Below are 13,575 nucleotides of genomic sequence, written 5' to 3'. Positions count from 1 at the left end.
CGCTTTCAATCTGAAGAAGACCACGGGATTCTTATCTACAGCGCAACATCGAACTCCTTGGCTTTTTTGCCCGTAGCTCGCGAAAGAAATAATGGTCCCGTGAATTCCAATGGAAATGCTTCTGGTTTTTCGTGAACCTGCCAAGTTTCGAGGGATGCCAGAGAAAAATTTGTTAGAATCGTGGATATGATTTCATTGGTACAAAAAGAGATGATAAAACACATTTTCCGTGTTGAAGGAAAATTCTGAGAATTCAACGAGTTCTACCTTCGTATTTGCTTGTACTTGCTGTACCCAGTTATTAAAACGTTCACATCATTGAAATCTTACGATTCTTGAGAATGTTAGAAGAATAGTCTATGGAACTCTTAAAATTTTAATATCGTTATTTGGAATTCCATTACAATCAATCACGCATCCATGAAATTGTTATTTTGATTTATTTTTTTATCGTTGGTACCAGCAATACAGAATAAATCGTACTCCCAGAGAACATGATCCCTATTATTTTAAATTACGACCGCTTTTCTAAATTCCATAAAACGTGAGCTTCTGCATGAACAACATAAATACATACTCTCTCAAAGAATTAATTAAAAACTGTTTTTGTTTATTTCTCACTTAATTTTCTACTATCCATTACTTTTAATTGCAACGTGAAAACATTTTAACGAAAACTATTTCTAACTTACTGAATATCTAGAGGGAATATTGTGTGTAATGCATTTACTGTGTGTAAGAATAACAGAAATCAAAACTCGTAATTAATGGTAGAATGCGAAATTTGCATTTTTAGAGTCAGTGATCGGCTGTAAATTCTTAACACAAAAACTACGGTCGCACTTGTGCATTTGGAATTTAGTTGGAAATTCAAGGTGTGACCAAAATATCTCGTTATTTATAAGTTTTACTCAACAGGTTTGAAAAGCTTGTAAAACAGGCTTTTAACACTTTGATGATGATATCCTTTGGCTGTAGATGTTTGTGTATAATAAACTCAAGTTATCGTAAGTACTACGTGAGCAAAAGAAACTAATTGAGGCACTTAGAACCAAAGTAATCCAATTTTACGTAAAAATATTATTTAAAGGTCATAAAAATTGACTGCTAAGCAAATTATTAAAGTAAGTTGATGAAAAGGAATGCAAGCGATTTATTATCTCATATGCTACAGGATAAATATAGACAAGATGAACACAAAACACCTTGTACTACCTAAATCATCATAATGACGAAGAATTTATATGAATCTGATAAGTAAAGGTAAACTCATTACAGTTGTAATAATATTTTAACTATTGATATTCATAATAAAAACATATACTAACATTAACATATCTTTATGACATGATGTTTTATGTTTCTATTCATTTCTCTCAAAAAAATTGATTGCGAAGTATTTAGTTGGTGAGAAAGGAATGCAAGTGCAATAACATTATTTTTCGCAATAGTTAATAGTAGATTAACTAAAAATTGAAATCCATTAGAAATTTTTATATCCGATCTAACACATTTGAATTCCAAATTCAATCTCTTCGATACCAGCAAAATGTCACTTGTATCCTTTTAGTTCTGGGTGCCTTAATTGTAAATAAAAATTCGTTTCAGCTTCGAAATAATTGTAAAGTATATTTTATTTCTGATATTTCACATATTTTTGCATATCATTTGCATCTCATACTTTTCTACACGTTTAAATTTTTTATAAATGCGTGAACATCAGCTTAGTGATACATATATTATATATCGAGAAGAATAGCGAAAATCTAACTAGCAAAATCAAATTACAAGATTAGAAGGCCTAATGCTAGAAGACGTTTACTGACTTAGTACTCTAATATTCGAGATATTAGACGTCACCGAGTTTCGGTGGAAAACCAATGGCTATAGAGCTTTCAGAGTGGCCTTATCGCGAGTAGTTTGAAACGATAGCAGTTCCATTAAGTAGACCTTCCTTCCTCCTCGCGCTTTCCAGCCACTGCTTTCGCTCGCATACAGATACACTAAAATCTTCCCCTCAGACGATGCATCTACCCTGTAACACGAGTTGCACAAGCTACACCCGCCGCTGCACAATTTCTGCGCGCTATCTGAGACGGCAATACCGCCGAAATGTAAAGCACGGTTGACGACGAGGTAAGACATCTCGGAAATTACGTTGCGTTAGAAACTGGCCTCGAAACGCGAAATGACGAACGATAAAAACCTTTCTGTTTCAAACTCTGTACACGTTGACTGTTACAAAAACTAAAATCTCTGCCAATCGGGACATTGGTCATTGTTATATTAACACTAGAATGATACTAACACTTTTATCCCAGCATAGTTGTCCTAATTTTAAATAACACTATGTGTTTGTCTCTGTTCTCTTCTTATTTTATAGTGGTCTTTATTGTAGCATGCTTTATGATTTTTTATAGGCAGTTTTACAGAGAAATGAATTCATATTATTTGTAATTGTGTGGAGTCTGTCACCCACATGTGGGTGATACGGCAGACAAAGTCATAACTAGCTAAAAATGTCGATGATGTTTTGCTCTATTTCTCAAGTTTCATTTTTCAATATCTTAATAGGTACACAAGGTTTCCTAGCGAGGGTGAAATCCCCCTCTAGGGGTCTTGAGATCGAATTTTCGGGAAGAAAAGGAAGACGGGGATAAAAAATGGGGGTTGGAAAAGAGGAAGAAGGGAACCATGGAGGTAACTGATGTTTCAAAGTACAAAAGTTTTTAGTAAAAAAAGTTAAGAAACCCTGAGCTACACGTTAATTACATACCTACTAATGGACGTCAATTATAAGGCTCATTTTACGTATTGTATCTTGAAATACTTGTACGGTTAATAGAGGAGGCAAGCTGGAATGAAAATGGAAATTTGACCTGTTCGCTGCCCACGCGAAGATAGGCTTACCTATATTAAGAGCACTCAGAAACATACACCAACTCCTCGAACGTCAGGAACGCCTATGTTAACTCTATATTTCAATGTGTTTGTTTCACCGATAGGTAAGCTGCTTTTCATTTTCGAATCGTTTTATTATATTCAAGATATTATTTTTCTAAAACTTCCTCAACATCTCTGTAAATATTTTCATACACGTCAGAGGTATCCTGTATATCGATCTTTCATTTTATCTTACTAAATAATGCGTGAGGCACATGTGTAAAAGTTGAAGCAAGTTTAACTCATGCATGCAGGGAAAAATTTTCAGAAATGTTTTTCAAGGGTCAAACTAGTAAAGTTTTAGTCCAATAAAATAGAATATCCTTCGTGAAAATATTAGTGGTTTTCGACCATTTAATAGATGAATAAATGAAATGGAACTAAATGTATTCGAAACTCTCATAAATATATATTTATATATTGTTTGAGAACAATACTGACCCATATTATTGCATACTTTCCTCAAATAAAGATCCAGCGATAAATTATGTTTAATCAACTACAAAATGATATAGATTTCGCTGAATGTAACAATACGTGGGTTAAAGGCAATAAATCTCAATTCTACATATACATAATACACGCACGTTTTTGTTCGGGACTGAGCAAGCGAATAAATTGTTGTAAACGTTAATGCGAGCGTTTCTGTTAATTGTACCACTTCATCGACAACATGAATTACGTTACGCTTATGCACCTGTGCTCGTAGCTAAAACAGACGCTGCACGAAAAAGGGAAAGCTCATCGAAGAACAACACGCAACCGTTAAGGATAATTTATCACTTGAAAGTGGTTCGCTTTTGTTTAGCAGCCTCTGTACCCTAGAACAGCCTGGAATTAACTTTCTCATGCAGAGAGGTCTTCGCTCATTACCACTTTAGGTGTAACAGATAGAAAGAGCTGGACCAAAGTTTGGAGTTGAAATTAACACAAATGGTGGCATAGAACAGCGTTGCCCATATTTTGATTCGTGAACCATGTAACTCTTTGGTAACCAAAACATAGGGACTCTAATATGGGTTATTAAAAGCAAGTTGCAAGTTTCAGAAATATTCTTTGGTTCGAATAGACAGAAAGAGGTGGACCAAAGCTCGAAGTTAGAACTAGCATGAATTGTTGCATAAAGCAGTGTTGACCATATTTGGATTCGTAAATTATGTGAGTCCTTAATAACTTCTGGGAGTTATTAAAAGCAAGTTGCACGTTTCAGAAACGTTATTTGGTTCTAGGAGATAGAAAGAGGTGGATCAAAGCTCATAGTCAAAGTTAACAGGAATCATAGCATGAAGCAGTGTTAACCATATTTAGATTTATGAATCTTGTGCCTTTTAAACTCTTAGCTCGCCAAAACATGTGAACTCCAAAATGTAAAGGTACTTTTTTAGATTTCTGTGAAAGTAGTATTCATTCAGAAGTATTACAGTATATTCTTGTTCATTTTAATGCCCAAGAAACTGACACTTAACAGTGTTATACGTATATGTATACAGTGGCATCCTCCTTATGAATAAGGTTGGTGCTTTTCTCGTAATTGCTTCACAAGAGGATAATCATGTTGTCGATCCCTTGCTTAAGAATCCCTTTATGGCGCACTATCCACTGTCCTTTTCAAATGGATTTTGTTTCCCTCATAGAAAGTATGTTGTGGCATGGTTAGCCGTGGTACATGTAACTAATGAGTTGCAAAATTCATACAAAATTATATGGAGCAGCTCAATCCCTCTTTCTCATTACTAAGTATCTTTTTTTTAAAAACAAGTAATGAAACGAATGCTTGGAAAGTAATGAATAGACCGCAGATGCTTACGCATTTATGGAAAAGTTTAATATGCAAACAGATACAGAATCCATGTAATATGGAAAATATTCAAAGCATCACAAGTACATTAATAATATCTGTTAAAATATTATTCAGAGGGTAGAAAAAATTTGTATACAGGCTGTTCAATAACAGGTGTCAGAAAATTGCAAGGGTGATTTTATGTGCTAAAGTAAAACGGAAATGAAGATAAACGCAATTGCGTTTTAGGCATCGTTTCCGAATTTTTAATTTTTAAGAAAACTAAAGTGTGTCTGACTTGGTAGTTATTTTATTAACTTAAATAAGTCCCAAATCAAACACATTTCACGAGAATTTTAAACGTTTTTGCAATAATTTTCTGCAAAGAAATCTACCATTCTACAAAAGGATACCTAATAAAGAATACAATAACCTCCTCCCTCATTAAATTTTGACGTCTACTTGCAGAAATCTTATAATTAATAATTGTACATTGTCATAATGTATGTGTAATGTGTACATAATCTTAATAATTGTACATTGAAAATATCCCTGTTACACAAAAGGAGTGTGAAAGCGCATCAATTCTGTTATCCTAACGTGAAATAGAGTGACTTTATCTGAAATGTTGTTGTCTCAGAAGCGATAGCACGCATAAAATGAAATAAACCTAGAAGCGTTATCGACCCGCAAGGGTAAATTACGTTCACGTCCACGATACTGGAGCACCTATAATATACACGACGTTCCAAACTTAAGACACATTTCAGGTTTCGATAAAGCTCGGCTATTATCCTCAGAAAAGCAAGTTAGTCCCGTTATCGGGACCATCGACGCCAGTAACGCGCGATGATGCTCGCAGCATCCAAGATTTAATTACGAGAGATTTAAGACGGCTTTTCGATAATACGCGTGCACATGGGGGACAAGAATTACACGCGCGATTACAGCCCCGGCGTGACACGAAATATGTGGCATTATCGGGAAATATGTAAAGCAGCGTGCGCATTAATTTATCTTACTGGGTTGTTGTCATCGACGTACCCACCCCTTCATAGTGTCGATCTCTGATCCCTCTCGACACGCCATTCCCCTCATGCGAGGACAATCCAATCCTACGAAGGGATTACACAAGGATTTTCTCGCTGGTAGCATATATCCAGGCGAAAAGTTTGCTCCCCAAGAAGTAGGTAACCACCGCTTAGGGTCTTCGTTTTGCTTCAAGTTTAGCAAAAGCCACGTACTCGGGCATTCTCTGCTCTGAGTGCACGCGCGATCGAGGGTCGTCATTGGCTAGCAATTCGAGGGCTGGGGTGGCAATCGGTGCGACAGTTTCGAGGATTTGAACGTCGAGCAGCGTCTACTCGGAGCGACGACGTTAACTGCTCCTCGTTATCGATGACGCGATGACGCACCTGGAAACATCACGTTCCGAAGCACTCGGCCACGCTTAACTCAAACGCGAATAATCGCGGTGGCCACGATTGGATTTGCTGCCTGTTACGCTCCGACAACTTGCAATTTCACACGTGTCAATCAGCGGGACGGCATCTCGCGAACCCCTTCATCGACTCGCGTCAAATCGTTTCGACGACGCTTCCACGTTAGCTTTGTTATGGGTCAGCTCGCGCTTCACTACCCTCTCGACGATTTTTTTCATTGTTACCAATTAAGCGAGAAAAATTGCGCCATTTGTTTGAGAGCTTTATGTAGCGCTTTTCTTCTTGACTTTAACCGTGCATTGTTTAAATACTTTAAATCGCTTTAGATTGCCGATTTTTTATGGAGTTGCATATTTTCAAATGAGACTAAACTAAATTAGAATTTCCTCTTAGTATTTTGTATATTATGTGCATTTTGTAGCTTTTTATACGTTTAGAATTTCTTTAAATGTGTGAAGATTTACAGTTTAATTACTGTAGACTTTCTGTATAACATTAACTTAATTCATTTCTGTCTCAGAACATGGATTTAAGTTATATTTTCATGTGAGGACGTATACGTTGAATATTCTACTATTAGAAGCCAGCGACGTTTATGTAAATTGAATTCTTGTGGAAATGGTATTGAGGATCAGAACTAAATTTTGGGTCAACTTGAGCCGAACTATGGCGGAAGTTTAACAAACAAGAATTATGACTGCTATTACAGTCTCAACTTTTTGTCATCTTCAAGGTTTCGCTTTCGAATGAATAATTGATAAAATATACCTGACACAATAAGTCTACAATAAGTCTGAGATATGGATTTATGCTAGTGTCTACGAAGGGTGTCAAACATTGACTTCTACTACTGCGACGTCTGATTTGATATCCAGTAGAATAAGTCTGTGTTCGGCTAGACTTTATTAAGCTTTCATCTTTTATATTTAAAGATACGTCTACATATTGTACTTGTGACAGTACTGACGTATTAATAACATGTTTATTATGACTAAACGATGAATTTTTATTTAAATGTGTATTTTTACAAACATAGATAAAAAAAATAGAACCTAAACAAGAATTTATTTCGTTCTTTACGTACCATAATTTACACATTACTTTCTGTATGATGTATATTTTTGCATATAATATGTATTTCTATAATTTTTTATATACTTAAAATTCTGTATAAATAAATAAAAATTCGCAGTTTAATTATAAGAGTGCAGTATTATAATAACAGAATGAATTGTATTGAGATGATTTAATATTAATATATAAAGTTTACTTAAAATACTAAAATTAGTTTTCAGGAAAGTACTTCGAGTTTGGGTCTCGCGTTAAGTCGATTAATCGAAATCCTACTTTATTCGAAACTGTGATACATTATGTAAGTAGTGAACCTCTCTGCACAAAGCTTGCTACAAATTTTTATAATTGCCTTAAATATTATTTTAAGTGTTACTCGTCTACTGAGTGCTCTAATTAAACTAGTTCGCAAACTGATCGTAACCTGCGCAGTAAAGTTCACTTTGACTCCTAGAAAAGTGTTTCACCAACAATTGTTACACAGTCGCTTTACCGACTTTAGCCATTGTACATGTTAGCCAACATCGTTGAATTACCTTTGCGTTGACTCGCCTAACGTTAACCAAATCTAGTTTCAATGAAAACAACTGTGCAGTAAATAAATCTCTTGTGAACTAAACGTAAAGCGGATATGTGCGTGGAATTAAAATTTAGAGGGTACCTAGCAGGTGATTTCTGTTTAATATTCAGTTAATTAATTATAAGAATGTTCGAATTATGATAAGTTTCCATTAGTGATATTTTAAAGAGTAGAAAGTAAGTAGTAGAATATTAGTACAAGCTTTACAAGCATTCAAGTGTTTAAATGTTCAAAACTTCTGTTTTCAATAATTTCGTTCAATTATTGTGAGTTATCTTGCTAAATACGCCATCATCGTTTCGCAAGCTGATCGCATTAATTCAAAATTGAAACATTAATCTGGTTGGAGCATTAGTGATTCATTAAAGCAGGAGACGATTGAGAAATATAAAATTCACGGTATACCTTACCAGTATATCCGCTAGTATTTCCCGTAAATGAATTGTAAACAGTTGTCGTAACTGTTAACTTATATTGGGTACTTTTAATTTTTCCGCGCAAGCAGAAAGAGCATAATCTACAACTCTTGGTTAGACGCAAACTCCTGTTAGAAAGTTATAAGTTCTTTGACTTACTTGCAGAGGAACAATGCGAGATGTAATTCTCGGATTTTTGTGAAACTTGGTTGGACTGTAGAGTAGCCGAGAATATTCGACGTATATTTCGTTTATTGGTTTTAATTTATATTAAGAGGTTCAAAACCATACCCGAAGTTGGGGGTGGAAAACATATTTCGCTTGATGTCTTGAAAACTATTGCGTGTAGCAAAATGGTTTACTGGGGACGATTGCGTATTTTTGAACGACGAATTCACCCATTTAAACATTTTTTGAAAATATCAGTTTGTTTAAAAAATAGTGTATTTCCATTCTTTTAATCGAAACCATATTTTAACCACATTTTAAACCATACTTTCGGGAGAAACTTCAATTATTTACATATAATAAATAATAATTATTGATTGAAAGTGATTTATAAACCATCTTTACTTGCTACATTTTCATGTGTGCAAGGGTCACTGACACTGAACCTCTCGTACTGATTGTAACGAGTGCGAGACGTTGCGAGTTTTCATTAGCGATGTTATTATTTATACATTTCGTAAATAATAAAAAACGTGTATTATAATATAATGACGAAAACGTGACAAAGATATATATATTGTATTTTCCTTAAGGCCACTCGTTTCAGGGCCCAATTTCGCACAAAATGTAGTCTAGCTAAAAATTTTATTATTTCGTTCATAACGTACAAATTCAAAATTCTATTTTATCCTTATGTCGTGTTTTTGTCCATAGTAATCCCATATAAATTTGTAAAAAGATCGATCAACATTTCGTCACTGAAAAAAACGAAAATATACTATTTCTTTATATATTTTTTAAACAAACTGATATTTTCAGAAAATGTTTTCATAGGTGGCTGCGTCGTTCAAAAATACGCAATCGTCCCCTGTATATCATTTTACTACACGCAACAGTTTTCGAGATATTGAGTGAAATATGCTTTCCACCCCCAACCCTGGGGGTGGTTTTGAACCCCTTAACATGAATTAGAGACGATAAAAGAAATATACGTCGAATATTTCCTGCTACTCTACAATCCTACCAGTGTTTCATTAAAATCGGAGATTTACACCTCACGATGTTTCCTTGTTAGATCATCGGATCTCATGCTTCTTGATTTTTATTTTGAAATGTTGAAAATGAGGTATTATGCTACCAACGTAACTATCGATAAAGAATTAGTGTAACAAAATAAGAAGTCACTTACTGATACGCAAAAAACTACTGGAAAAATTCGGAATACGATAAATTTTGTACCTACTAGATTGACGTCAAACTTCTATCCAAGTGCAAGGTTGTCACTATAAAATGAGATTTTGAGCAATAACTTTGTAATCACAAATTACAAAGCATCATGTATGTACATCTGCTTATTTTTGTCTAAAATAAACACAATTGTTATTTTTCTTTCTTTAATGCAGAATCAGCTGTTACGTATCTGTATAGGTTTTAGGCTAGCTTCAATATTTGCTTACAGCTCCTGAACAAAGCATTTAAAGACAGACTTCTTATGACATTTCTTTTTGATTTCTGCTCGTAGATTATGCTTCCACTGTCACATCGAGATGCATATTATTTCACTTCGATAATAGTATTCACATTGTAGAAAATGTGCTAAGTCTTCAGAATAAATTTAACATATGATTCTAAATAATGTTAAATATAGTGTTAAATTTTTAAAGCAGATTTAATACATGAAAAGAGTAAAAGTTTGTGTTCACTTGTGACTTAAAACTTTTTTAACTTTTTAGGTACATAGGTACATAGTTCCTATTTCAGTAATTTATTTATAAATTTCGAAAATACCTATAAGAAAAGTATGGAAATGAAGATTCTAAGGACTAACTGACAGTAAGTCAAAGTAGCTACCTACTCTACGAATACAATTTTATAACGTGTGAATCAAATCAGTTTATAAGAGTGGCACGTTGTAAGGGACTTGTTATAGGGTTTTGAAATAGAATTATTCGAATTGAGAAATGGCAGACGTGCACTTAACGTATAGACTTGCTGAGGCTGACGGAACCAAAGCAGAACGTCTGTATGCGAAACGCTTTTCCAATAGATGTCTGCTGCATAAACGCATTTTTCAGAAGATACGTGAGCACTTGCCTGAAACTGATTCATTTAAACAGCAGAATTTGTGTAACTATAAAGCTGTCAGTCCTGCCAACATCGAAGCGAAAAAATCAACACAAAAGACAACGCCTCACAAAAGAAGCAAATTAATAGTGGAACGTTGCATCGAGGTAGGTATACAATTTTTAAATATTCTTTAACTATTGAAAATTAAACTCACTTGTACGATAGTAATATTCTAATATCCAAGTTCTAGCGTGGGTCGTTTTCTTTGCGGAAATCTGATTGGAAATAATTAAAATAGAAGTTTGAAGCTTGAGACTATGATGCTGCGCAAAATACCTCCTTTCCGTTCTCCGTTTTATGAATCACATCTTGGAAGCATCGACCTCGTCTTTCTGTAACTTTGCCAATAGTCTACACAACTTTCTCAATTTCTGCTTTGGTTCATTCATTTCCTTTAATCACTCAAGTCTAAGATCTTTTACGCGCGATATCAATATTCTATCACGATGATTAAAATGTAGCAGAAAAATACGTATACTAGTGGGCAAAAACTTTTTGAATTACCTTATCTACTTTACAATTTTCTAGTAGCTTCATTATTTTATAAGAACGTCACTGTTTCTAATGTGGCTCGTATTCACGAAGAAACTAATGCATTCATGTTCTTCTATGTACAATTAAAATGGAAGAATGCAAATTAGAACCCGCCTGTATACGCCTCGGTGTAGACAGTATATATTTCATCACATTTTAGGGTCATGAAATAGGAATCTGTGAAATAGAAAATTTTCAAAAAATCTGATTTAAACAATTCCTAACTTGCTACTTTTTCCTTGTTCATACGACTGATAAATTTGTGTTATAAACCTAATGCAAATGTAAATACTACGTGCATGTGATATTAGATTAAATGCTAGGCCGAATAATAGATATACTGATTTTCTACCACAGTATGTTATTATTGAGTCCGTTTTCCAATCATAATTCAACTTGTTGCTATATGCAAATATTTTTTCAACTTTATCCTGTTATGTTTCCACTAAAATCAACGCAGGCGCTTCTTTCGTCTGTTATATAAAGTATCAAACATGTATGAAGAATTTCTGTCAAACACACATCACCTGAACTAACATTTTTAAAAGCTACGATAGGATGCTCGTTAACCTCTCAAGGATGAAGCATTTCTATTTGGAGAAACACAGTGGAAATTTTATTATTAAAAGTTCATTTTTTCATTTTTTCTTTCAAAATTAAGTTTTTTATAGGATCTTACTACTTTCTCTTCATTTTATTAGAATAACAGGAATTTAGTTAAGTTACTTCTATAAGCGAAAGAAATTTAATAATAAAGCTACTTCAAATGCTATTTTAAGAAATGGGTAATTGTATTTGTTTTCTGGCTCTCCTGAAAAATAACAAAAAAGAACGTAGGTCTCGTTGACTCTCACGATCAGGTACAGAATTATGGTGAGTGTCGAAAAAAATTCTCTTACATATGCAATATGAAAAAATTATCCTTAAAGGGTTGATAAACCCTCCTCTTAAAATGTATCAAAAATTCAACCATTGCCCAGAATTCATACCAAACTCCAATTTTCGCAAAGCTCTGGTAAGTTTCCATGGAATGACGTTCTCGGCAATTTCGTTCGAAAGAAAATAGCGAATATAGAGTACACTACGGCATGAGGTGGAGGAGGTGTACGTACTCGGCGCAGTGAATCCCTTTTAATCGCGAGCCGGCGTTACAGGATAAAGCAACGTGTAATTTGCCCCGATTGGTATTGTTCGATGTTTCCCACTTTTTCCGCATCCCCGACTCCATTTCCCCAGTCCTATTTTCCCTCCACCTGCTTTGTCTCCTTACCTTGCTCGCGTGCACCGCGAAAACCTCGAGTCAGATAACGCTGTGGGATGGACTGGGTGTGACCCACTTTCGACTGACTTTGTAATCGGCGTTAGCAGCATCGGTTAGTCCCCAATCACGATAATTGGCGAAAGCGAAGGGGTCCACTTGTTCCTGGCCAAACAACTGAATACAAATGAGCCTACCGCCGCAACTTGCACGATTCACTGTCAGAGATTTTGATTCTATTTAAATCGTTGCACTGACACTCCTCTGGATCCTTAATAGTCACTTTGCCATAGGAGAGTTTCAGCATCGTCAGCCAACTTAAACATGATCGCAATTAAGACATCTAATTGTCCCCACTGACGGGGCATCGATTCGAAGCAAGAGATCCTCAGGTAAAGGACTACGGTACGCAGCGGAGGTATCCTTCACGCACGATGGACACTCACGCCGTCTCGTCACATGTCGCGGCACTGATCGTCTATTGATAAATCACTGTTGGAACACTATCGAATTTTCCACGCGACGATGGATCTACTGCGACTGTTTCCGTCATCGGTGATTTTCAATCGAGTGCCGCGATCGACGCAGCGAGGAAGGAACGCGCTGCATCTCCGCGCGAATTCACGAGGGTTGTTGGAAAGGGGATGAGCGCGTGAACGCAAGGAAGGGGTTGCTCGGGGAAACGACTCGACCACCGGCTGCTCGATGGGACTTCACCTACAGACTGGCACCGCGGCAAAAGCTACGGCGCAACACGCCGACGCAACCACCCCCTTAGATCCCCTTACCACCCCCTGTAGCAACCAATACCAACGAATGCCTGGCATTCTACGCTTTCCACCTTCCCTTTCGCGATCCCGTGAAAACGTGCAGCCGCAAACGGTGCCCGATGCAGCCCGTCGATCACAATGACGATCCGTCTCGAGCGTTCGCCACTAATCTCTATCTCTTATTGGCATTCCACCTCGATCGACGCTGGATTAGACCGAGCTATTTCTGGGGACGCGTCAAGCTATTCGAAGGGCCTGACTCCTTCGAAATGAGTAGGTCCTTTATATGGGACCTATAATGGAGTTTGAGATTTGCTGGCTTTGGATGGAGGCTGTGAGCGCCAAGTAGTATTCAGTTTCTTTGAGCGCAGGAATTGAATGCGTTTCTCTTCTTGGATGTTCAAACTTACAGTGAATTCATGGTGGGTCGACAGGAATATTAACAGTTAGTTATAGTTTGTGAGAAACTATTGCAGTGGTACGCGA

General features: G+C 36.0%; 1 protein-coding gene across 1 annotated transcript in view; it reads right to left on the bottom strand.

The window, feature by feature from the left end:
- The window catches only part of LOC143185080 (zwei Ig domain protein zig-8), a 178,818-nt gene extending 166,256 nt beyond the window's left edge, over positions 1-12,562 (bottom strand). Inside the window, exon 1 of the mRNA XM_076387805.1 lies at positions 12,332-12,562. The gene's annotated coding sequence lies outside the window, so the exon portion shown is untranslated. The remainder of the gene's footprint in view (positions 1-12,331) is intronic.
- Between the last annotated feature and the right edge of the window lie 1,013 nt (positions 12,563-13,575).

Source organism: Calliopsis andreniformis, chromosome 10 (genome assembly GCF_051401765.1).
Source record: "Calliopsis andreniformis isolate RMS-2024a chromosome 10, iyCalAndr_principal, whole genome shotgun sequence".
NCBI classification, from domain to species: Eukaryota; Metazoa; Arthropoda; class Insecta; order Hymenoptera; family Andrenidae; genus Calliopsis; species Calliopsis andreniformis.
This window is presented reverse-complemented; position numbering and strand designations above follow the sequence as displayed.